Below are 24,539 nucleotides of genomic sequence, written 5' to 3' on the forward strand. Positions count from 1 at the left end.
TTATGGATCTCCCTCCTATGTTTGATTCATTTCTGCCTCTTTATATCCACCCTGCAATCTCCTGGAATACTTTTTGAATCTCCAGTCTGCTCCCACTCCTTTGTATAATATGGTCAGTAGTTAAGCTGCTCATGCACAGCCCATACATTACTGACTTCAGCGGAAAGCAAACTCAGGCGGAATGTGAAATGGACAGCCAATGCAATCCTGTTAGTTTCCTTTGGAACGGGTCAGGTTACAAATACTCTGTCTGTGTTTGTTGTTGGGGATATGAGATCACTCCACAACGTTGGAATGCATCTTCTCGTTGCCAAGACTGATATCCATGTAATCCTGTGACAGGCAGTGGTTCCTGACCATCCCCCAGCTGCAGGCGAAGTATACAAGGATAAAAGCAAAATTCTGCAGATGCTGGAAATCCGAAATAAAAACAAGAAATGCTGGAAATACTCAGCAGGTCTGGCAGCATCTGTGGAGAGAGAAGCAGAGTTAACGTTTCAGGTCAGTGACCCTTCATCAGAACCCTGCTGAGTATTTCCAGCATTTCTTGTTTTTATTTTAAGTACACAAGGACTTGGATAAGAATTACAAACTTGGGTTGGTGGCATTCTGGAGATTTGACCAAGTGAAATCTGGCCATGTGGCGCTTGACCAAGTCACATCTGATCACATGACGATTACAAATGTTATTGCATTCACTCTATCAAGGTTGGGTCCCATGTATTTGATTATCTTTGCTCGTGACTTCACGCCAGCAGCTGCTGTGTGACAAGTGTGACAAGGGCGGCACAGTGGCGCAGTGGTTAGCACCGCAGCCTCACAGCTCCAGGGACCCGGGTTCGATTCCGGGTACTGCCTGTGTGGAGTTTGCAAGTTCTCCCTGTGTCTGCGTGGGTTTTCTCCGGGTGCTCCGGTTTCCTCCCACAAGCCAAAAGACTTGCAGGTTGATAGGTAAATTGGCCATTATAAATTGTCACTAGTATAGGTAGGTGGTAGGGAAATATAGGGACAGGTGGGGATGTTTGGTAGGAATATGGGATTAGTGTAGGATTAGTATAAATGGGTGGTTGATGTTCGGCACAGACTCGGTGGGCCGAAGGGCCTGTTTCAGTGCTGCATCTCTAATCTAATCAAAGTTCAAAGAACCATGAGGCCACCCATGAGCAGGGGAAGAAGGGAAACTGGGGTTGGAGAACCCGGGGGCAGTGAGGGGGGGGCAGGAAAACTGGGAGAGGAGAAACAGAGTGAGGGAATGAGGAGAAACCAGGGGAAGGGAAGAGGGGAAACCGGGGGATCCAAGGAGCTCAATCCCGCTGCTATTTCATTCCCATTTCTGAAACCCCCATTTCATTGGCCGACACAAATAAGAGCCCGCCAATTGTCAACTCATCCCGATTGCGAACGTTTCCCGATAATGACTCTCCTCTATTCCCAACTGTCCCTAATTCCACACTTGCTTGATTCCCGACTCTCCACAATTCCCAACTCTCCCCCATACTGATTCTCCTCTAGTACCAACCCTTCCCGATTCCCAACTCTCTCCAATTCCAGACTTTCCATGATTCCCAACTCTCCACGATTCCCAACTCTCTGCAATATTGACTCTCCCCAATTGCCAACTCTCCCCGATTCCAGACTCTCCCCGATTTGGGAATCTCCCTGATTCCCGACTCTCCCCAATATTGATTCTCCCCGAAACTGACTCTCCCCGATTCCCAACTCTCTGATTCCCAATTCTCCCCAATTCCAGACTCTCCTTGATTCCCGGCTCTCCCCGATTCCTGACTCTCTCCGATTCCTGACTCTCTCCAATACTAATTCTCCCCAACACTGACTCTCCCTGATTCCCAACTCTCCCCAATTCCCGACTCGCCACAATAATGATTCTCCCCGAAACTGACTCACCCCGATTCCCAACTCTCCGATTCCCGATTCTCTCCAATTCTAGACTCTTCCTGATTCCTGACTCTCCACAATTCCCAACTCTCCTTGATTCCTGGCTCTCCCCGATTCCTGACTCTCTCCAATACTGATTCTCCCCAAAACAGACTCTTCCTGATTCCTGACTCTTCTCAATTCCCAACTCTCCAGCCCTTCCTGGTTGCACTCCACACAGTTGCAGCTCCTTCCGGGCGACATCATTGAGTGGGGGATTTCTCCGGTGATGGGATTGTGGTGGGGATGGGGCGTTCCCTGCAGTGGGAAATTTATTTCCCTGATTTCCCTGACTGCTGGAGCCTCAGATTCCAGAAAGGTTCGGAGGCTTACTCTGTCCCTCTCACTCTCTATACCTCACTGTCCATGTCTCTGTCCCTGCCCCCCTACTCCTATGTCTCACTGCAGAAACTACACAAACTAGGGTTGTTTTCCTTGGAATTTAACAGATTAAGGGATGATCTAAAAATTAGAGCCAGACCTTTCAGGAGTGAAATTAGGAAACACTTCTACACACAAAGTAGGTTGCAGGGCCGCTTGAACGCATTCAATCATCCAACAAGATCATAAGGGTGGCACAGTGGTTAGCACCGCAGCCTCACAGCTCCAGCGACCCGGGTTCAATTCTGGGTACTGTCTGTGTGGAGTTTGCAAGTTCTCCCTGTGACTGCGTGGGTTTCCACCGGGTGCTCCGGTTACCTCCCACAGCCAAAGACTTGCAGGTTGACAGGTAGATTGCTCCTAGTATAGGTTGGTGGTAAGAAAATGGTGGGGATGTGGTAGGGAATATGGGACTAATGTAGGATTAGTATAAATGGGTGGGTGTTGGTTGGCACAGACTTGGTGGGCCAAAGGGACTGTTTCAGTGCTGTGTATCTCTCTCTATTGAACTTCAACCTCAACTCCACTTTCCCTCCCAATCCCCATATCCCTTGGTTTTCTTAGAGTCCAGGGCCATTAACCTGGCACAGCCTGCATAGTGCCCCTTGCTGGGAAGGGTGCAAGCGCGGGCATGCCATGCATGCACTGGAAGTGTCAGGAGTGGTCGCAGCATGACGTCAATCAGCAGTTCCCTCTGATTTGACACATCTTTTAAACTGCTTCGAGTCTGGCTCTGTGAAGATGGCCACGACTTCCACACTGGAAAGGATGGGCTCCGAGCTCTGCACAATGCCCTCTGTCATATTGGAGCCAGACTCCTCTATGCTCCTCAATAGTGAAAGGAAGCAGTCTGGCAGGCCTGCCAATGCACCAAGCATCTCAGTGTGCGTTTTCATCAGCATTCTCCTGTCTGCCCCATCAAAGTCCTTATCTGAGCCCCCTGCCACAGAACTCGTCTGTGAACTCGCCCTTTGGGGAACTGACACATGGGCTAGCCTTTCCCCTTACCTGGCAGCAGCCCATTCATGCCCATGTCCTGATCCTGACTCTATACTACCCTCGAAAGTACACACAGTGCCAGTATCGGACTGGTGGCTGTAACTATCAGATCATATGACGGGGCCCCTTCATCAGTACTGTGCTGTTGCTCTCTCTCAACCTCCTGGAGCTCATGTGACTAAGCAGGCAGCAGTTCATGGTGTCCGAAGCAGAAAATCAGAAGGTGAATGTTGTGGTGAGGGAAGGGGAAGGGGGTGGAAAGCAAGAAGCCCATGATCACACCGTCAGCAGCTTGTTCATCATGCTTGATAACAGGATGAGGGGGAGGTGGGAGTTGAGAAGGGGCATAAGGCAGGTATGCATCATTATCCTGAACGTTCTCAGCAATGCAGATGCAACAGCACTGTCACAGCCAGTCACATGATGCTGAGAACAATCTCCTCCCGAGGCCTCAGGAGATGCAGACATACTTGTCCCGCATTGGTTCTGCTCTGCTCTGCTCCCTTGTAGCCTGGGCAACCTTGTTCTACAGGAGAGAGTGCAGAATGTCAGTGATTGTGTAGCACTGTGTTTGGCTGATGGGCCTGCCATAGCTGAATAGTTGGAGGTATGTGGAAGCAGCGAGAGGTGGGTGTGAGGCTGGTAGTTTTGTGAGGGTGAGGTGGACTATCTGGAGACCTGAGTCTGGAGTGCTGCCGACTGGTCAGTGACTGGACTGAGTGTTGGGGGTGAAATGCATTGAGAGGTTGGTGGGGTGATGGGTAGGAGATGTCGTGTGAAGATGTATTCACTGTCCTTGACCACCTGTGTGAGGTTAACTTCTTCCAGCACTGCTGCAAGGCCCTTGGGACAGACTCTGGGAGTTGACCTCCCTGGTCACCTGCTCCTAATCCCTTCAGTATAGGGATAAATAGGTCTTTTTCCGAATGGCAGGCAGTGACTCGTGGGGTACCGCAGGGATCGGTGCTAGGACCCCAGCTATTCACAATATATATTAATGATTTAGATGAGGGAACTAAATGTAATATCTCCAAATTTGCAGATGACACAAAACTGGGTGGGAGGGTGAATTGTGAGGAGGATGCAGAGAGGCTTCAGGGTGATTTGGACAAGTTAAGTGAGTGGGCAAATACATGGCAGATGCAGTATAATGTGGATAAATGTGAGGTTATCAACTTTGGTAGCAAAAACAGGAAGGCAGATTATTATCTTAACAGCTATAAACTGAGAGGGGAATATGCAACGAGACCTGGATGTTCTCGTACACCAGTTGCTGAAGATAAACATGCAGGTGCAACAGGCTGTAAAAAGGCAAATGGTATGTTGGCCTTCATAGCGAGAGGATTCGAGTACAGGAGCAGGGATGTCTTGCTGAAATTATACAGGGCCTTGGTGAGGCCACACCTGGAATATTGTGTGCAGTTTTGGTCTCCTTATCTGAGGAAGGATGTTCTTGCGATAGAGGGAGTGCAGTTAAGGTTTACCAGACTGATTCCTGGGATGGCGGGACTGATGTATGAGGAGAGATTGAGTCGGTTAGGATTATATTCGCTGGAGTTCAGAAGAGTGAGGGGGGAATCTCATAGAAACCTATAAAATTCTAACAGGATTTGACAGGGTAGATGCAGGAAGGATGTTCCCGATGGTGGGGGAGTCCAGAACCAGGGGTCATAGTCTAAGGATACGGGGTAAACCTTTCAGGACTGAGATGAGGAGAAATTTCTTCACCCAGAGAGTGGTGAGCCTGTGGAATTCGCTACCACAGAAAGCAGTTGAGGCCAAAACATTGTATGTTTTCAAGAAGGAGTTAGATATAGCTCTTGGAGCGAAAGGGATCAAAGGATACGGGATGAAAGTGGAACAAGTTACTGAGTTGAATGATCAGCCATGATCATAATGAATGGCGGAGCAGGCTCGAAGGGCCGAATGGCCTACTCCTGCTCCTATTTTCTATGTTTCTATGTGCTAGCCCCTTACGCCGTTAGGCCACTTGTTGAGCGTTTGGCCAGCCAGTAGTGTGGGCTGTGCTCGGCTGCACGTTATAATCAGACAAATGAGGAGGCAGCATGAAGGTTGGGTGCTGCCTGCCTCAATGGGAATGAGTGTGGGCAGATCATGAGTCACAACATTAGCACCCAATAGGTGCCGACCAATTTTTAGCCTCAAGAATCTGTCGATGTCTGTCTTGAATATCCTCAACGACTGAGCCTCCACAGCTCTCTGGGTTAGAGAATTCCAAAGATTCACAAAATAAAGACATGCGAGGGTCAAGGGTCTCCCCTCCCACCATAGCACACACCTCTACAATGCAAAGCTCTGTGTGCACTGAATGTCTGATGAGCAGCATGTCTCCATCATTGCAGGTAGAGCTTTGTGTTCCATGTAGACCTTACTCATTGTCTTGGGAATATGCCCCTGCCTCTCCATCCACAAAGCTCTGTCCATCCTGCAGTCCAGCCAGTTCCATGGTCTCCTCCTCCATTGGTGGTAACACATGCAGCAATGGCAGTCCATCTTGGTCCTCTCCCTATGATTATGTGCTACCTTCTCCTGCAGACAGAGGGAAGAGAGATGTTGGACCCCTAGCGACATCAATCCCAACACATAGGCAGCTGGCAGTGCAGTTGCCACTGATGGGGGCACACAGACACCTCCAGCATGCATTCCCTTACCAGGGATCTTGTGAGATTCCACGATGACAGGTGGCCTGCTTTCAGGGTCAAAATCCTGGAACTCCCTTCCTAACAGCACTGTGGGTGTACCTACCTCACATGGACTGCAGCGGTTCAAGAAGGCAGCTCACCACCACCTTCTCAAGGGCAATTAGGATGGGCAATAAATGCTGGCCTGGCCAGTGACGCTCACATCCCATGAACAAATTTTTAAAAAGGGCCATCATGACAGGCTAGTGACAGACATGTTGCATCCCCTGTCCCTTTGCCCACATCTGGTGGATTGATCGTTCTCCTCCCAATGCACCATCCTGCTTTGCCTCATGCAAGGCCCAAGAGGATGAAGGGATTAAATGACACTCACATTCGCAGCCCGGATGAGGTCATTAAGTTCCTTGCAGCACTGTATCCATGATCGCGTGGTTACACCACGGTTGCTGACCTCCTCAGCGATCTGGAGCCAGGCCTGCTTGGTTTGTCTCCCAGGTCTCTTCCTCCCATCCCTTGGGAACAAGATGTCCCTCCTCTCCCTGACAGCCTGTAGGAGATCCTGGAGGGAGGCATCAGGAAAGTGTCGGGCCGCACAGGGTCTCATGTCAGCCATTTCTAAACATGCACTGTAACCTCCTCCTCTTCCAGGCCTTCCCAATGCAGAGTGCACTGCAGGCAGTGCAGCCCTTTAAAAATGTTCCCTTCAACTGCTGAGGCGTACCTGACCCCAAGCTCCCCACCTCCGGGCCTGATCCCGACCACAATTGGTGGGGTGTTAAGCGTGGGGGTAGTAATGGGACAAGACACAAATGATAAGTCTAGAGGAGGTATGAATGGGAATGCAGAATTATTACCGACAGCTACGTCCAAAAACAAACTACACAAAAAAACACACAACGAGGAAAGAAAATGGAAACAAATGGAGGCAGAGTTTACAATCTGAAATTGTTGAATTCAATGTTGAGTCCAGAAGGCTGTAAGGCGCATAACTGAAAGGTGAGGTGATTTTCCTCAAGCTTATGTTGAGCTTCATTGGAACAGTGTAGGAGGCCAAGGACATTGAGGACAGAGTGAGAGGGTTGGCTCTGTATATCACCATACCCAGTTAAAACTTTATCTCCCTCTCTATGTATCACTCACTGTATTCAGTTAAAATTCTCTCTATCTCCCTCTATTGGTGTTTCTCTATCTCATTATTTATTGTCACTATTGCAGTCTCTGTGTTTCACTACATTGAGTTACACTTCTCCCTATCTCCCGGTATGATGTCTCTCTGTATCACTCACTGGACTCAGTTACACTGTGGTCTATGATCATCTCTTTCTGTCTCTGTTTATCACTATACTCAGTTACACTTCTGTCTCTGTATCACTTACTGTGTTCAGTTACACTTCTCTCCATCTCCCTCTATTGCTGTCTCTCTTCACCACCGCAGAGTTAACCTCTCTCTCTATCTCCCTCTGTTGATGTCTCTTTGCATCACTGTATAATTCGAAGCAGTGTCGATGGAAGTATAAAATAACAAATAAATACTGTGGCAAATAGGTTTCAATGTAGGACAAAGGGAACTCATCCAATTTGGACCAGAAAAATATAGGACAGGGTACTTCCTAATTGATGAAAAGCTAGAAATAGGTACACAGATCATTAAAATATCATGAACAGGTATAGAAAATGATCAAAAAGTCTAATGGAACATTGGCCTTTATACCCAGAGGGATAGAATACAAGGGGGTAGAAGTCATGCTTCTATACAAAGCCCTGGTTAGACCACACCTGGAGTTAATGTGAGCTGTTGTGGGCAGGAGGGAGTGCAGTGTAGATTTACCAGAATGATACCTCATCTGCAAGGGTTAAATTACAAGAAGAAATTAAACAAATTAGGAATTTAGAAGATTAAGAGATGATTTGCATGAAGTTTTCAAGATATTAAAGGGAACTGATAGGGTAATAGAGAGAAACTTTTTCCACTGATTGGGGAGTCTAGGACTTGGGGACAGTCTAAAAATTAGGGCCAGACCTTTCAGGAGGGAAATTAGGAAACACTTTGATACACAAAGGATGGTAGAAGCTTGGAGCTCTGTCCTGTACATGGCAATTGCAGCTAAATCAACTGTTAAATTTATCACTGAGACTGGGAGATTTTTGGTTAACCAAAGATATTCAGGGATATGGGGCAAAGGTAGGTATAGGGAGTTAGGTCGCAGATCAGCCATCATGGTCTCATTGAATGGTAAACAGGCTCAAGGGGCTTTAATGGCTTCCTCCTATTCCTATGTTCTACTTCTCTCTATCTCCCTTTATTGGTGTCTGTCTGTAGCATTGCACTCAAAGAAAACTTTCTCTATACCCCTCTGTTGCTGTCTGGCTGTATCACTCACTGTACTCAGTTACACCACCCCCTATAGCCATTTGTTAATGTCTCTCTGTATCTTTTTTTTATTCTTTCATGGGATGTGGGTGTCGCTGGCCAGGCCAGCATTTATTACCCATCTCCAATTGCCCTTGAGAAGGTGGTGGTGAGCTGCCTTCTTGAACCGCTGCAGTCCATTTGGGGTAGGTACACCCACAGTGCTGTTAGGAAGGGAGTTCCAGGAGTTTGACCCAGCGACAGTGAAGGAATGGCGATATAGTTCCAAGTCAGGATGGTGTGTGACTTGGAGGGGAACTTGCAGGTGGTGGTGTTCCCATGCATCTGTTGCCCTTGTCCTTCTAGGTGGAAGGGGCTGTGGGTTTGGAAGGTGCTGTCTAAGGAGCCTTAAGTTCTGCAGTGCATCTTGTAGATGGTACACACTGCTGCCAGTCTGCATCGGTGGTGAAGGGAGTGAATGTTGAAGGTGGTGAATGGGTTGTCGATCAATCAGCTGCTTTGTCCTGGATGATGTCGAGCTTCTTGAGTGTTGTTGGAGCTGCACCCATCCAGGCAAGAGGAGAGTATTCCATCACACTCCTGACTTATATCTTGTAGATGGTGGACTGGCTTTGGGGCGACAGGAGGTGAGTTACTCGCCACAGGATTTCCAGCCTTTGACCTGCTCTTGTAGCCACAGAATGTAAGTGGCTAGTTCAGTTCAGTTTCTGGTCAATGGTAACCACCAGGATGTTGATAGTGGGGGATTCAGTGATGGTAATGCCATTGAACATCAAGAGGAAATGGTTAGATTCTCTCTTGTTGGAGATGGTCATTGCCTGGCACTTGTGTGGCGTGAATGTTCCTTGCCACTTATCAGCCCAAGCCTGAATGTTGCCCACGTTTTGCTGCATGTGGGCTCAGACTGCTTCAGTATCTGAGGAGTCGCGAATGGTACTGAATATTGTGCAATCATCAGCGAACATCCCCACTTCTGACCTAATGATGGAAGGAAGGTCATTGATGAAGCAGCTGAAGAACACTATCCTGAGGAACTCCTGTAGTGATGTCCTGGAGCTGAGATGATTGACCTCCAACAACCACAACCATCTTCCTTTGCGCTAGGTATGACACCAACCAGCGGAGAGTTTTCCCCCTAATTTCCATTGACTTTAGTTTTGCTAGGGCTCCTTGATGCCATACTCGGTCAAATGCTGCCTTGATGTCAAGGGCAGTCACTCTCACCTCACCTCTTGAGTTTAGCTCTTTTGTCCATGTTTGGACCAAGGCTGTAATGAGGTCAGGAGCTGAGTGGCCCTGGCCTCTATCACTCACTGTTCTCAGTTACACATCTTTCTATCTCCCTCTGTTGGTGTCTCCTTGTATTTTTGTTCTCATTTGCAGTGCCCTCTATCTCCATCTCCTGTTGTTATAATTTATTGTTATTTTCAAATGATTTTGTGCATTGAAAACATAATTAAGTTGCAGCTCGTGCTCTGTGAATTATTGGAAGGCCGGCTACTTTGTTACATAAGTAAAAGTGGTTTGCCTTCTTTTTTGTTTTGATTTAATTGACAATAACAAATTGTATTTATATCCATCTTTAATGTAATAAAACATTCCAAGGCCCTACACAGGAGCATTATAAAATAAAATATCACACTGAGCCACATAATGCAATATTAGGTCAGATGACCAAAAGCTTGATCAAAGAGATAGATTTTAAGGAATATCTTGAAGGAGGAAGCAAGGTGAAGAGGCAGAGAGAGGGTAAACCACAGCTTGGAGCCTAGTGTTATGGACCTTGTAACATGATTATGTTTTAAAAATTGTGATTTTTAAAAGTTTAAGATAGAGTTTGGAAGGTCAGGTGACCTCACATCCACTGTGCTAAAGGACAAAACAGATCAAAGACTTTTTTTTTTAAAAGAAGAGACTTCAAGGGTAACACCTGAGGAACAATGGGTTTCACCCTCCCAAACCTTCGGGTCATAAACAAGGAGTCAGTGATTCTGAAGATGCAAATGTACCAGGCCCAGGTGGCTCTGTGAAACCAGACTGCTGGACTTTGCATATTGGAACAGGACAAAAACTTTTGAGCCCAGATAAATCTAACACATTTTCTGAAAGCCGGTAGGCTGTAAGGAGGACAACCAGCGGTTGCAGCCTCAAGAGAGAGAGGGAGGACACGTGCTCTCAGAAGCCTTATACAGAAAAAGGCTGGGAAGACTGTAACCTGTTTGAAAGTTGAAGCTCGTGGAGAAGTAGAAGACCAGCAGGATCACCAGGAGTCACCTTATTCATGGACGTCCAGGTCGGAAGTGAACAAGAAGAAAAGAACAAAGAACAGTACAGCACAGGAACAGGCCATTCGGCCCTCCAAGCCTGCGCCGATCTTGATGCCTGCCTAAACTAAAACCTTCTGCACTTCCGGGGTCCGTATCCCTCTATTCCATCCTATTCATGTATTTGTCAAGATGCTTGGAGAATTGAGCAAAGAGGATATTGGCTATGAGCAAGGTCTGGGAGATTCAACCCATTGCAACTGGGGGGAGTTTGGGACTTTGAACCTTAAAGATTGCAAAATCAAAGAGGACTGTGTAATGTATAATAAGTATGGTGTGAGGTTTTCAAAGTGTTTTAATAAGTAAACACCTTTCTTTGTAAACTGGGGTGTCAGCTACTTACAAAGTATTATTTAGTTAATGGAGATTTCTTATAGTTTAGTTGTTATAATAAAAGTCTTAAAACATGACATCATGTTGAGTAATTTTTTATTTTGGTCTGGGGGTTCATATCTCATATGGAGTCTGCAAAGGGAGAGAGATAAATTGTGAGTGGGCTAAAATTTAGCAAATGTGGGAAAATGTGAAGTTATCCACTTTGGCAGGAAGAATAGTAAAGCAGCATATTATTTAAATGGAGAGAGATTGCAGAACTCTGAGGTACAGAGAGATCTGGGTGTCCTGGTACGTAAATCACTAAAGATTGGTATGTAGATACAGCAAGTGATTAGGAAGGCAAATGGAATGTTGTCATTTATTGCAAGGGGAATGGAATATAAAAGTAAGGATGTTTTGCTACAGTTGTTTAGGGTAACGGTGAGACCACATCTGGAATACTACATACAGTTTTGGTCTCCTTATTTGAGAAAGGATATAAATGCATTAGAGGCAGTGCAGAGAAGGTTCACTCAACTGATATCTGGGATTGGGGGGTGGGTGTTATCTTATGAAGAAAGGTTAGACAGGTTGGGTCTGTATACACTGAAGTTTAGAAGAATGAGAGGTAATCTTATTGAAACAAAGAATATCCTGAGGGACTTGATAGGGTGGATACTGAAAGGATGTTTCCCCTTGTGGGAGAGACTAGAACTAGGGGACACAGGTTAACAATAAGGGGTCGCCCATCAAAGATGGAGATGAGGAAAAATGTTTCTCTTAGAGGACTGTGAGTCTGTGGAACTCTCTTCCCAAAGAGCTGTGGAGGCAGGGTCATTAAATATTTTAAGGCAGAGGTAGACAGATTCTTGACAAACAAGGGAGTCAAAGGGTATTGGGAGTAGGCGGAAAAGTGGAGTTAAGGCCACAATCAGATCTGCCATGATCTTATTAAATGGTGGAGCAGGCACAAAGGGGCCTAATAGCCTACTCCTGTTCCTAATTCATATGTCCGTATGTTTAACGTTAATGGTCTCACTGAGGTCGTAACACTAGGCAACTGTAGACATGGCCAACAAACATGTAGCGATTAAAATCAGGGATGCACAAGAGGTCAGAGTTAGAGGAGTGAAGAGATCTCAGAGGGATTTGAAATCAACAAGGAAAATTTGAAAATCAAGACGTTGCTTGACATGGAGACAATATAGATCAGCAAGCACAGGACTGATAGTGAACGAGTCTTGGTGCGGGTTAAGACACATGCAGCAGAGTTCTGGGTGACCTCAGGTTTACAGAGAGAAGAATGTGGGAGAGCAGCCAGGAGTGTGTTGGAATAGTCAAGTCTAGAGGTAACAAAGGCATGATTGAGGGTTTTTAGCAGCAGATGAGCTGAGGCAGGGGCAAAGTTGGGCGATGTTACAGAGGTGGAATTAGGTGTTCTTAGTAATGGTGTAAATATGGGGTCAGAAGCTCATCTCAGGGTCAAATATGACACCAAAGTTGCGAACAGTGTGGTTTAATCTCAGTTGTCAGGGGGCGGGAAGGAGTCGATAGCGAGGAAACAGAGTTTGTAGCTGGGATCGAAAATGAATGCCTTCAGTGTTCCCAATATTTAATTGGAGGAAATGTTTGTTCATCCACTACAGGATGTCAGTAGAATGGGCTGATAATTTAACAACAGTGCAGGAGTCACGAGAGATGGAGGCGAGGTAGAACCGAGTGTCAACAGCGTACATGAGAAAACTAATGCTATGCTTTTGGATGATGTCACTGAGGGCAGCATGTAGATGAGAACTCCTGTCTTAACCTCAAAGGGGTTTGTAATGGATCCATCACTTAGGATCACTGCTCACATATCATGATGAAGCAGGCGAAGGATGGTGATGAATTTTGGAAGACATCCATACTTCAATAGAATCTTCCAGAGTGCCTCACGATTTACAGAGTCAAGTCAAAAAATGCTATGTAAAGAGGTTGATGTTGTTTGCAACATTTTTCTTGTAGTTGGCAAGCTGTGAAAATCATGTCAGATGTGCCTCTTGATGGCCTAAACCCACATTGAGAATCGGGGAGTAGCTCTTCAGCTAGTGTCCTCGGGTTAGTGTCCTAGGCCCAACCATCTTCAGCTGCTTCATCAATGACCTTCCTTCAATCATTGGGTCAGAAGTGGGGATGTTCGCTGATGATTGCACAATGTTTAACACCATTCGTGACTCCTCAGATACTGAAGCAGTCCATGTAGAAATGCAGCAAGACCTGGACAATATCCAGGCTTGGGCTGATAAGTGACAAGTAACATTCGCGCCACACAAGTGCCAGACAATGACTATCTCCAACAAGAGAGAATCTAACCATCTCCCCTTGACATTCAATGGCATTACCATCGCAGAATCCCCCACTATCAACATCCTAGGGGCTACCATTGACCAGAATCTGAACTGATGTAGCCATATAAATACTGTGGCTACAAGAGCAGGTCAGAGGCTAGGAATCCTGCTGCGAGTAACTCACCTCCTGACTCCCCAAAGCCTGTCCACCATCTACAAAGCACAAGTCAGGAGTGTGATGGAATACTCTCCACTTGCCTGGATGGGTGCAGCTCCAACAACACTCAAGAAGCTCGACATGATCCGGGACAAAGCAGCCCGCTTGAATGGCACCCCATCTACAAACATTCATTCCCTCCACCACCGATGCACAGTAGCAGCAGTGTGTACCATCTACAAGATGCACTGCAGTAATGCACCAAGGCTTCTTAGACAGCACCTTCCAAACTCGCGACCTCTACCAACTGGAAGGACAAGGGCAGCCAATGCATGGGAACGCCACCACCTGCAAGTTCCTCTCCAAGTCACACACCATCCTGACTTGGAACTATATCGCCGTTCCTTCACTGTCGCTGGGTCAAAATCCTGGAACTCCCTTCCTAACAGCACTGTGGGTGTACCTACCTCACATGGACTGCAGCAGTTCAAGAAGGCAGCTCACCGCCACCTTCTCAAGGGCAATTAGGGATGGGCAATAAATGCTGGCCTGGCCAGCGACACCCACATCCCATGAATGAATTTTTATAAAAAGTGTAATGTGTCAGTTCAGAAGGGTTCATTGTAATGATCTTTCCTGCAATGGAGAGCAGGGAGATACCAAAGGATGTCTGTTAGTAAAGAAGCAGAATACTGCAGTTGCTGGAAATCTGAAATAAAAACAAGAAATGCTGGAAATACTCAGCAGGTCTGGCAGCATCTGTGGAGAGAGAAGCAGAGTTAACGTTTCAGGTCAGTGATCCTTCTTCAGAACTAGCAAATATTAGAAATGTGAAAGGTTTTAAGCAAGTCAAGCAGGGGTGGGGCAAGAGATAAAAAAAAGAGAAGGTGTTGATAGGACAAGGTCACAGAGAATAACTGACCAGAGGGTCATGGAGCAAAGGCAAACAGTATGTTAATGGTGTGCTGAAAGACAAAGTGTTTGTACAGAGAGGGTGTCAATTGACAGTAAAGTGAACGGCCTGGCCCTAAGCCCAAATATGAAAAAAAAAACAGTGGGTAGGCACAGTAGAAACAAACTAAACAAACTAAAATGAAATTTAAAAAAAGAAAAACTAACTAAAAATAAAATGGGGGGCTGTCATGCTCTGAAATTATTGAACTCAATGTTCAGTCCAGCAGGCTGTAGTGTGCCTAATCGGTAAATGAGATGTTGTTCCTCGAGCTTGCGTTGATGTTCACTGGAACACTGCAGCAATCCCAGGACAGAGATGTGAGCATGAAAGCAGGGGGGAGTGTTGAAATGGCAAGCAACCGGAAGCTCAGGGTCCTGCTTGCAGACTGAGCGGAGGTGTTCCGCAAAGCGGTCACCCAGTCTGCGTTTGGTCTCCCCAGTGTAGAGGAGACCACACTGTGAGCAGCGAATACAGTATACTGCATTGAAAGAAGTACAAGTAAATCGCTGCTTCATCTGAAAGGAGTGTTTGGGGCTTTGGATAGTGATGAGAGAGGAGGTAAATGGGCAGGTATTACACCTCCTGCGATTGCAGGGGAAGGTGCCGTGGGAAAGGGACGAGGTGGTGGGGGTAATGGAGGAGTGGACGAGGGTGCCACGGAGGGAACGATCCCTTTGGAATGCTGACAGGGGAAGGGAGGGGAAGATGCGTTTGGTAGTGGCATCACGCTGGAGGTGGCGGAAATGGCGGAGGATTATCCTTTGGATATGGAGGCTGGTGGGGTGGAAAGTGAGGACAAGGGGAACCCTGTCACGGTTCTGAGAGGGAGGGGAAGGGGTGAGGGTAGAGGTGCGGGAAATGGGCCGGACACGGTTGAGGTCCCTGTCAACCACAGTGGAGTGGGGGGTGGAATCGTCGGTGGGGAAAAAGGAAGACATACCAGAAGCACCGTCATGGAAGGTAGCATCATCAGAGCAGATGCGTCGGAGATGGAGAAACTGGGAGAATGGAATGGAGTCCTTACAGGAGGTAGGGTGTGAAGAAGTGTAGTCGAGGTAGCCATGAGAGTCAGTGGGCTTATAATGAATATTAGTAGACAGCCTATCGCCAGAGATGGAGACAAAGAAGTCGAGGAAGGGAAGGGAAGTGTCGGAGATGGACCATGTAAAGATGAGAGAAGGGTGGAAATTAGAAGCAAAGTTGATAAAGTTTTCTAATTCCGGGCGGGAGCAGGAAACGACACAGATACAGTCATCAATGTACCAGAAAAAGAGTTGGGGGAGGGGGCCTGAGTAGGACTGGAACAAAGAATGTTCGTCATATGCCACAAAAAGACAGGCATAACTAGGACCCATGCGGGTACCCATAGCGACACCTTTTACTTGAAGGAAGTGAGTGGAGTTGAAGGAGAAGCTGTTCAATGTGAAAACAAGTTCAGCCAGGTGGAGGAGGGTGGTGGTGGATGGGGACTGGTTGGGCCTCTGTTCAAGGAAGAAGCGGAGAGCCCTCAAACCGTCCTGGTGGGTGATGGAGGTGTAGAGAGATTGGACGTCCATAGTGAAGAGGAGGCAGTTGAGGCCAGGAAATTGGAAATTGTCAAAATGATGTAGGGCATCAGAAGAGTCACTGATGTAGGTGGGTTGAGACTGGACCAGGGGAGAAAAGATAGAGTCAAGATAGGAAGAAATAAGTTCAGTGGGGCAGGAACAGGCTGAAACAATTGGTCTGCCGGGACAGTCCTGTTTGTGGATTTTGCGAAGGAGGTAGAAGCGGGCTGTCCGGGGTAGTGGGACTATGAGGTTGGCCCAACCAGTCCCCATCCACCACCACCCTCCTCCGCCTGACCGAACTTGATTTTATTTTAGTGCTTTCAGTTTCCTGGTTGGGTGTCAATGAAAATTCTTTAATGTAATTGGCTGCATGAACAGCCAGATGACATCACGCCAGATGACATCACTCCAGCTCTGTGCTGTGAATGGTCAATATAGAACACAGTCATCACTGCACGGTGATAGAGGTGAAATTCTCACCAGAGTGATCACTAGATCTCTCAGTGAGAATGACTTCATTGTCAGCAGCAAGTGCTCTTCCTTCACAGCCGACCACAAACCTCAGGCCTTTTAGGTTCTACTCCCACACATCACAAGTCCAAAATAGACCATTCAGCCCCTCCAGCCTGTTCCATCATTCAGTGAGATCATGGCTGATCTATAGCTCAAGACTACATACCTACCCTGGCTCCATAACCCTTGACTAATGAAAGTCTATCCATCTCAGTTTTGAAATTTTCAATTGACCCCCAGCATCCACAACGTTTTGGGAGAGTGAGGTCGAGATTTCCACTACCCTTTGTGTAAAGAAATGTTTCCTGACATCACCCTGAATAACCTGGCTCTAATTATAAGTTTATGCCCTCTTGTTCTGGACTCCCCCACAGAGATAATAGTTTCTGTCTCTCTACTCTGTCAAACACCTCTTAATCTTCTATATTCATGAGAATACAAGCCTTGTCTATGCAACCTATCCTTATAATTTAACCCTTTGATTGTTTCCTGTACCTGTTCACTAGCTTTTAGTGATTTCTGTACATGGACCTATAAATCTCTCTGATCATCCATGGTACCTAGCTTGTTCCCATTTAGAAAATACTCTGATGTATCTTTCTTAGGATATTAATATCATTGCTGGAGCCTCAACTCTTCACTCTATTTACTGTTGAATGTTACTCTTTATATGCAGAGTGCTAGCATATAAAAGGAGGAAGCTTTGCTACAGCTATACAAAGCACTGGTTAGACTGCATTTAGAGTACCCTATGTAGTCTGGAGGAAATGTGGAAATCTCTCCCACAAAAAGCAGTAGATGCTAGCTTAATTCATAATTTTAAATCTGAGATCTGTAGATATTTGCTAGCCAAGAGTTTTAAGGGATATGACACCAAGGCAGGCAGATGGAGTACAGATCATCCATCATATCATTGAATGGCTGGCAGAACATGCTCGAGGGGCTAAATGGCCTCCTTTTTGTCCTATGTTCCCAATGTTCATATGATAGGTTCAAATTGGATGATTTCACACTTCCACACATTGAACGCCGGCTGTCACAGTTTTGCCAACTCATTTAATCTATTACAATGTTCTGCTCCAACCTTCACTATGCCACCTAACTTAGTGTTGTCACGTAATCTTCCATATTTCATTCCTTCAGTGAAATCATTATAAAATCTGAGGCCCCAGTACAGATCCTAGGGGATATCACTAGTCACATCCTGCCAATTGGAGTATATGCCCTATTCTCTGACTCCTACCTCCGAACCAATTCCCTACTCATGTCAATAGGTTGTCTCCAATTTCATTTGTTTCCCTTTGCTAACAGATGTGCAACCCAACCAAATGCCTCCTTCATCTCATTATTTGCTCCATTGCCTTTTTTACTTTGATTAAATCTTGTACGTTTCTCCCCTTCGGTTCATTTTTGTTTTCCTCACATTTCTGGCTTTATTTCCCCAGGAAGGCAGTGAGGAAGGATGGAGGGAAAGTCTAGATCTCATCCACGCACTCTGTTTAATGTGAGTAACTGAAAGAACTTTAACAAACAGAGAGAAAAGACCAGGATCCCAGGGACTGTTAAACTTTCAAACCAACACTCTTAGAATCCGCTTTTTTGGCGAGGGAAGAGTTCTAATTGTCCATCTTCATCTTAATAATGTATAAATAGTGCTGTGTCACAGGCAGAAACACCAGATGAAATGATCAAAAATGAGTTTCAGGACCATGCTGCTTCATGTAAAATAACGTCACATGGAAAGGAATCATCAAACTTTTAATACAACTAGTAGAGTGAGATTCGAACTCACACGTGTACAACACAATGTATAATCAAACTATCAACTTAACATCTCGACTACCTCATATCACCATAGCTGATGCAAAATTGTCTTCCAAAAGCCCTTTTATTTCACTCTTTCCGAATCTACAAGGGGAGTCACATTTGTTGTGATTCTGCTGCTCAATGTTTAAACTGTCAGACTGTTCTGTCTGGTTCACCATCACTATGATAGTCTGTGGCTGCATAAAGCACGATGATGTGTATATTACACCCCGGCAGGAAGAAAAACTGTACCAATACTGAATCAGAATCTGCCTCAATATCAGGGTGATGACAATGACCAGTAGATCTGCTGCTGTCATGGTCACCAGGTAGCAAGTGACACATTTGGAGAGACTGCACTTTCCCCAAGATAGGATTACAATCATCACTAAGTTAACTGTAAGGAAGTGAAGTAAACAGGGAAATTATACGTCAGGCTGGGAGCAAAAGCAGCAGTTTGATGGATTTCAGGGTAGAACGTGCATTTTTTTCTCAATAGATCTGATTATTCTAGCAGGAACAATGCTCTTCGCTTTCTGAGCTAAACTTTAACAATGGACAAGCAGCCTGATAAAATTGTCCAATGCAAAAGGTTGGTACTGACTGTTGATGGAGGTACCAGAGTGTATATAAAACCTTTCATCTGTGTCTAGGTAAGGGTGGGTACCTTTAAGGGTGAATGGGGAATAGGCAGAGTTATCAGTTTGGTGGGTCTATCACTGGAATTCACCACAACAAGCGTTAGCACCGTCAAGTGTCATACTAAGCAGCAATAGGGAACTAAAGGTATGCATGAACCCAGAATACAAAAAAGAACAGGAAAAGGTGAGCAATGTCCCTCAGGGCCAGAGTGAAGTAGCAGTGTGGATAGCCAGCATGGTGCCTGTTCAGGAAAGGGTCAGATCAGGCTTAGCACTGACAGGACTTCTCGGGTCCTGGGTTGTACTCATTAAAACATAACTTTGGAAATCATTGAGGAGAGCGATAGGAGATGGATGAGAGTGCAGAAGGCAGGCTGAGAGGAAAGGGACAGGGTAAAGAGAGGAGAGGAGGCAAGAGATACCACATTCATAAAAATGACAAATATCATAACGCTGATATTAGTTAATTCATTTGTTCATGCAGAATGTATTCAGCAGAGGTTCCAAAAATCTATCTGGAAATTCCCAACAAGTGGAAACAGTGTTTCCATCAATTCTCCTGCAATGTTACGATGACATATTGGGACACAGCAGGAACAAATTTCTGGTAATGAACATATTTTTGCTCCTCTGCAGCACATCAGTATATACAACAGGCTCCAGGCAAGTTAATAAAGACAGCCACTGGAAAATAAAAGGCTGTGTTGGAGACTCGGCCAACAATTGGATTTGAATAGGACTATATCACCTGGAGGATAATGTGACTAATGAAAGTGATCTATCGAACTAACATCAAAGAAACACTGTATTGTAGAACACACAAGACAAATACGCTGCAGACAGTTTATAGCATGATTGCAGTGAGTTAAATGACAACAACAGTTATACATGATAACAAAATGAATTGTTGGATCAAGAGACTGATCAGGGACAACAGAGTGAGGAAATGAAAAGAAGATTGGTACAGTTTAACAAGGTTACTAGAATTAATAGTGACTTATCCAGAACACCCCCAGCATGTTAGATGTAAATCTGCTGTATATTCAAAAGTGCTTCATGTAGCTGATCCTTTATTGATTCATTTGCATTGAAAGTAAGTCGAACTGCTTATCCAAATGTATCTGTCTGTGCTGCAGGTCATGATCTGACTGCCACTATGATTGAAGTTCCTCATTTATAACCCTCCAATGTCACAATTAATGTCCATAGACACTAACGTTAATTACAGTCACCAAACTAACAAGGTCAGTTAAACCGTTTCAACCCAATCCCTTTTATATCATGAACTATATTATGCCAAAGTCCTGATTATTACTTTAATACCAATAAGGAAGATCATAAAATGAGAGATTGTTGTCAAAGGGTTGAGGGGATTATCCCATGAGGAGAGATTGGGTAGACTAGACCTATATCATGTAATATTTAGAAGAATGAGAGGTGATCTAATTGAAACATAAAATTCTTGACAGGGTAGATGCTGAGAAAATGTTTCTCCTGGCTGAGGAATCTCGAACACTGGGTTACAGTCTCAGGATATAGACCAGCCATTTAGGACTGAGATGAGGAGGAAATTCTTCACTCAAAGGATTGTGAATCTTTGGAATTCTCTAACCCAGAGATGCTCAGTCAACAAGTATTATCAAGACAAATATTGATAGTTTTTTTTGGATACAAATGAAATTAAGGGATTTGGGGAGTGGGCTGGAAAGTGGAGTTGAGGAGATCAGCCATGATCGTATTGAATTGGGAAGGAGACTCAAGGGGCTAAATGGCTACTCCTGCTCCTATTTCTTAGGTTCTTACATTACGTTCCAGTCTCAGATCACTATCCAATCACAGTCCTGTGACTGAGAGTCCAACTTCCTCTCTCAGATCACTGTCCAATCACAGCCCTGTGACTGAGAGTCCAACTTCCTCGCTCAGATCACTGTCCAATCACAGCCCTGTGACTGAGAGTCCAACTTCCTCGCTCAGATCACTGTCCAATCACAGCCCTGTGACTGAGAGTCCAACTTCCTCTCTCAGATCACTGTCCAATCACAGCCCTGTGACTGAGAGTCCAACTTCCTCGCTCAGATCACTGTCCAATCACAGCCCTGTGACTGAGAGTCCAACTTCCTCGCTCAGATCACTATCCAATCACAGTCCTGTGACTGAGAGTCCAACTTCCTCTCTCAGATCACTGTCCAATCACAGCCCTGTGACTGAGAGTCCAACTCCCCTCGCTCAGATAATAAAAGCAAAATACTGCGGATGCTGGAAATCTGAAATAAAAACAAGAAATGCTGGAACCACTCAGCAGGTCTGGCAGCATCTGTGGAAAGAGAAGCAGAGTTAATGTTTCGGGTCAATGACCCTTCTTTGGAACTGACAAATATTTAAAATGTCACAGGTTTTAAACAAGTGAGGTGGGGGTGGGGCAAGAGTTAACAAAGGAGAAGGTGCAGATTGGACAAGGCCACATAGCTGACCAAAAGGTCGTGGAGCAAAGGCAAACAATATGTTAATGGTGTGTTGAAAGACAAAGCATTAGTACAGAAAAGGTGTTAGCGGACTGAATATTGAACAGCAGCAAGTACAAACATGAAAAAAAAATAGTGGGTAAGCAAACTGAACAAACTAAGATGAAATGAAATAAATGCAAAAAAAAGTTGTAAAAAATGTAATAAAGAAAAAAAGAAAAAAGAAAAAACAACTAAAAATGAAGGTAAAATGGGGGGCTGTCATGCTCTGAAATTATTGAACCCAATGTTCAGTCCGGCAGGCTGTAGTGTGCAGACGACACAAAGGTTGGTAGAGTTGCGGATAATGATGAGGATTGTCAGAGGATACAGCAGGATATAGATCGGTTGGAGACTTGGGTGGAGAAATGGCAGATGGAGTTTAATCCGGACAAATGTGAGGTAATGCATTTTGGAAGGTCTAATGCAGATGGGAGGTATACAGTAAATGGCAGAACACTTAGGAGTATTGACAGGCAGAGAGATCTGGGCGTACAGGTCCGACAGGTCACTGAAAGTGGCAACGCAGGTGGATAAGGTAGTCAAGAAGGCATACGACATGCTTGCCTTCATCGGTTGGGGCATAGAGTATAAAAATTGGCAAGTCATGTTGCAGCTGTACAGAACCTTAGTTAGGCCACACTTAGAATATTGCGTGCAATTCTGGTCGCCACACTACCAAAGGACGTGGAGGCTTTGGAGAGGGTACAGAGGAGGTTTACCAGGATGTTGCCTGGTCTGGAGGGTATTAGCTATGAGGAGAGGTTGGAAAAACCTGGATTGTTTTCACTGGAACGACGGAGGTGGAGGGAGGTTTACAAAGTTATGAGTGGCATGGACAGAGTGGATAGTCAGAAGCTTTTTCCCAGGGTTGAAGAGTCAGTTACTCGGGGACATAGGTTTAAGGTGCGAGGGGCAAAGTTTAGAGGGGATGTGCGAGGCAAGTCTTTTACACAGAGGGTAGTGAGTGCCTGGAACTTGCTGCCGGGGGAGGTGGTGGAAGCAGATACGATAGCGACGTTTAAGAGACATCTTGATAAACACATGAATAGGAAGGGAATAGAGGGATATGGGCCCCGGAAGTGCAGAAGGTGTTAATTTAGGCAGGCATCAAGATCTGCGCAGGCTTGGAGGGCCGAATGGCCTGTTCCAGTGCTGTACTGTTCTTTGTTCTTTGTTCTCACTTTCCACCCCATCAGCCTCCATATCCAAAGGATCATCCTCCGCCATTTTCGCCACCTCCAGCGTGATGCCACTACCAGTCGCATCTTCCCCTCCCTTCCCCTGTCAGCATTCCGAAGAGATCATTCCCTCCGCGACACCCTGGTCCACACCTCCATTACCCCCACCACCTCGTCCCCGTCCCATGGCACCTACCCCTGCAATCGCTGGAGGTGTAATACCTGCCCATTTACCTCCTCTCTCCTCACTATCCCAGGCCCCAAACACTCCTTTCAGGTGAAGCAGCGATTTACTTGTACTTCTTTCAATGTAGTATACTGTATTCGCTGCTCACAGTGTGGTCTCCTCTACACTGGGGAGACCAAGCGCAGACTGGGTGACCACTTTGCGGAACATCTCTGCTCAGTCCGCAAGCAGGACCCCGAGCTTCCGGTTGCTTGCCATTTCAATGGATTTAGATGTAGGTGAGCACTTTGGTGATAGTGATCACAATTCGGTTAGGTTTACCTTAGCGATGGGCAGGGACAGGTATATACCGCAGGGCAAGAATTATAACTGGGGGAAAGGAAATTATGATGCGATTAGGCAAGATTTAGGATGCGTAGGATGGGGAAGGAAACTGCAGGGGATGGGAACAATCGAAATGTGGAGCTTATTCAAGGAGCAGCTACAGCGTGTCCTTGATAAGGCAGGGAGGAAGTTGTCGAGCGAGGGAGCCGTGGTTTACTAAAGAAGTTGAAGCGCTTGTCAAGAGGAAGAAGAAGGCTTATGTTAGGATGAGACGTGAAGGCTCAGTTAGGGCGCTTGAGAGCTACAAGCTAGCCAGGAAGGATCTAAAGGGAGAGCTAAGAAGAGCAAGGAGTGGACACGAGAAGTCATTGGTGGATCGGATCAGGGAAAACCCTAAGGCTTTCTATATATCAGGAATAAAAGAATGACTAGAGTTAGATTAGGGCCAATCAAGGATAGTAGTGGGAAGTTGTGTGTGGAATCAGAGGAGATAGGGGAAGTGTTAAATGAATATTTTGCGTCAGTATTTACAGTAGAGAAAGAAAATGTTGTTGAGAATACTGAGATTCAGGCTACTAGGCTAGATGGGATTGAGGTTCACAAGGAGGAGGTGTTAGCAATTTTGGAAAGTGTGAAAATAGATAAGTCCCCTGGGCCAGATGGGATTTATGCTAGGATTCTCTGGGAAGCTAGGGAGGAGATTGCAGAGCCTTTGTCCTTGATCTTTATGTCGTCATTGTCGACAGGAATAGTGCCGGAAGACTGGAGGATTGCAAATGTTGTCCCCTTGTTCAAGAAGGGGAGTAGAGACAGCCCTGGTAATTATAGACCTGTGAGCCTTACTTCGGTTGTGGGTAAAATGTTGGAAAAGGTTATAAGAGACAGGATTTATAATCATCTTGAAAAGAATAAGTATATTAGAGATAGTCAGCACGGTTTTGTGACGGGTAGGTCGTGCCTCACAAACCTTATTGAGTTTTTCGAGAAGGTGACCAAACAGGTGGATGAGGGTAAAGTAGTGGATGTGGTGTATATGGATTTCAGTAAGGCGTTTGATAAGGTTCCCCACGGTAGGCTATTGCAGAAAATACGCAAGTATGGGGTTGAAGGTGATTTAGAGCTTTGGATCAGAAATTGGCTAGCTGAAAGAAGACAGAGGGTGGTGGTTGATGGCAAATGTTCATCCTGGAGTTTAGTTACTAGTGGTGTACCGCAAGGATCTGTTTTGGGGCCACTGCTGTTTGTCATTTTTATAAATGACCTGGAAGAGGGTGTAGAAGGGTGGGTTAGTAAATTTGCAGATGACACTAAGGTCGGTGGAGTTGTGGATAGTGCCGAAGGATGTTGTCGGGTACAGAGAGACATAGATAGGCTGCAGAGCTGGGCTGAGAGATGGCAAATGGAGTTTA

This window comes from Heterodontus francisci, chromosome 12 (assembly GCF_036365525.1).
Source record: "Heterodontus francisci isolate sHetFra1 chromosome 12, sHetFra1.hap1, whole genome shotgun sequence".
NCBI classification, from domain to species: domain Eukaryota; kingdom Metazoa; phylum Chordata; class Chondrichthyes; order Heterodontiformes; family Heterodontidae; genus Heterodontus; species Heterodontus francisci.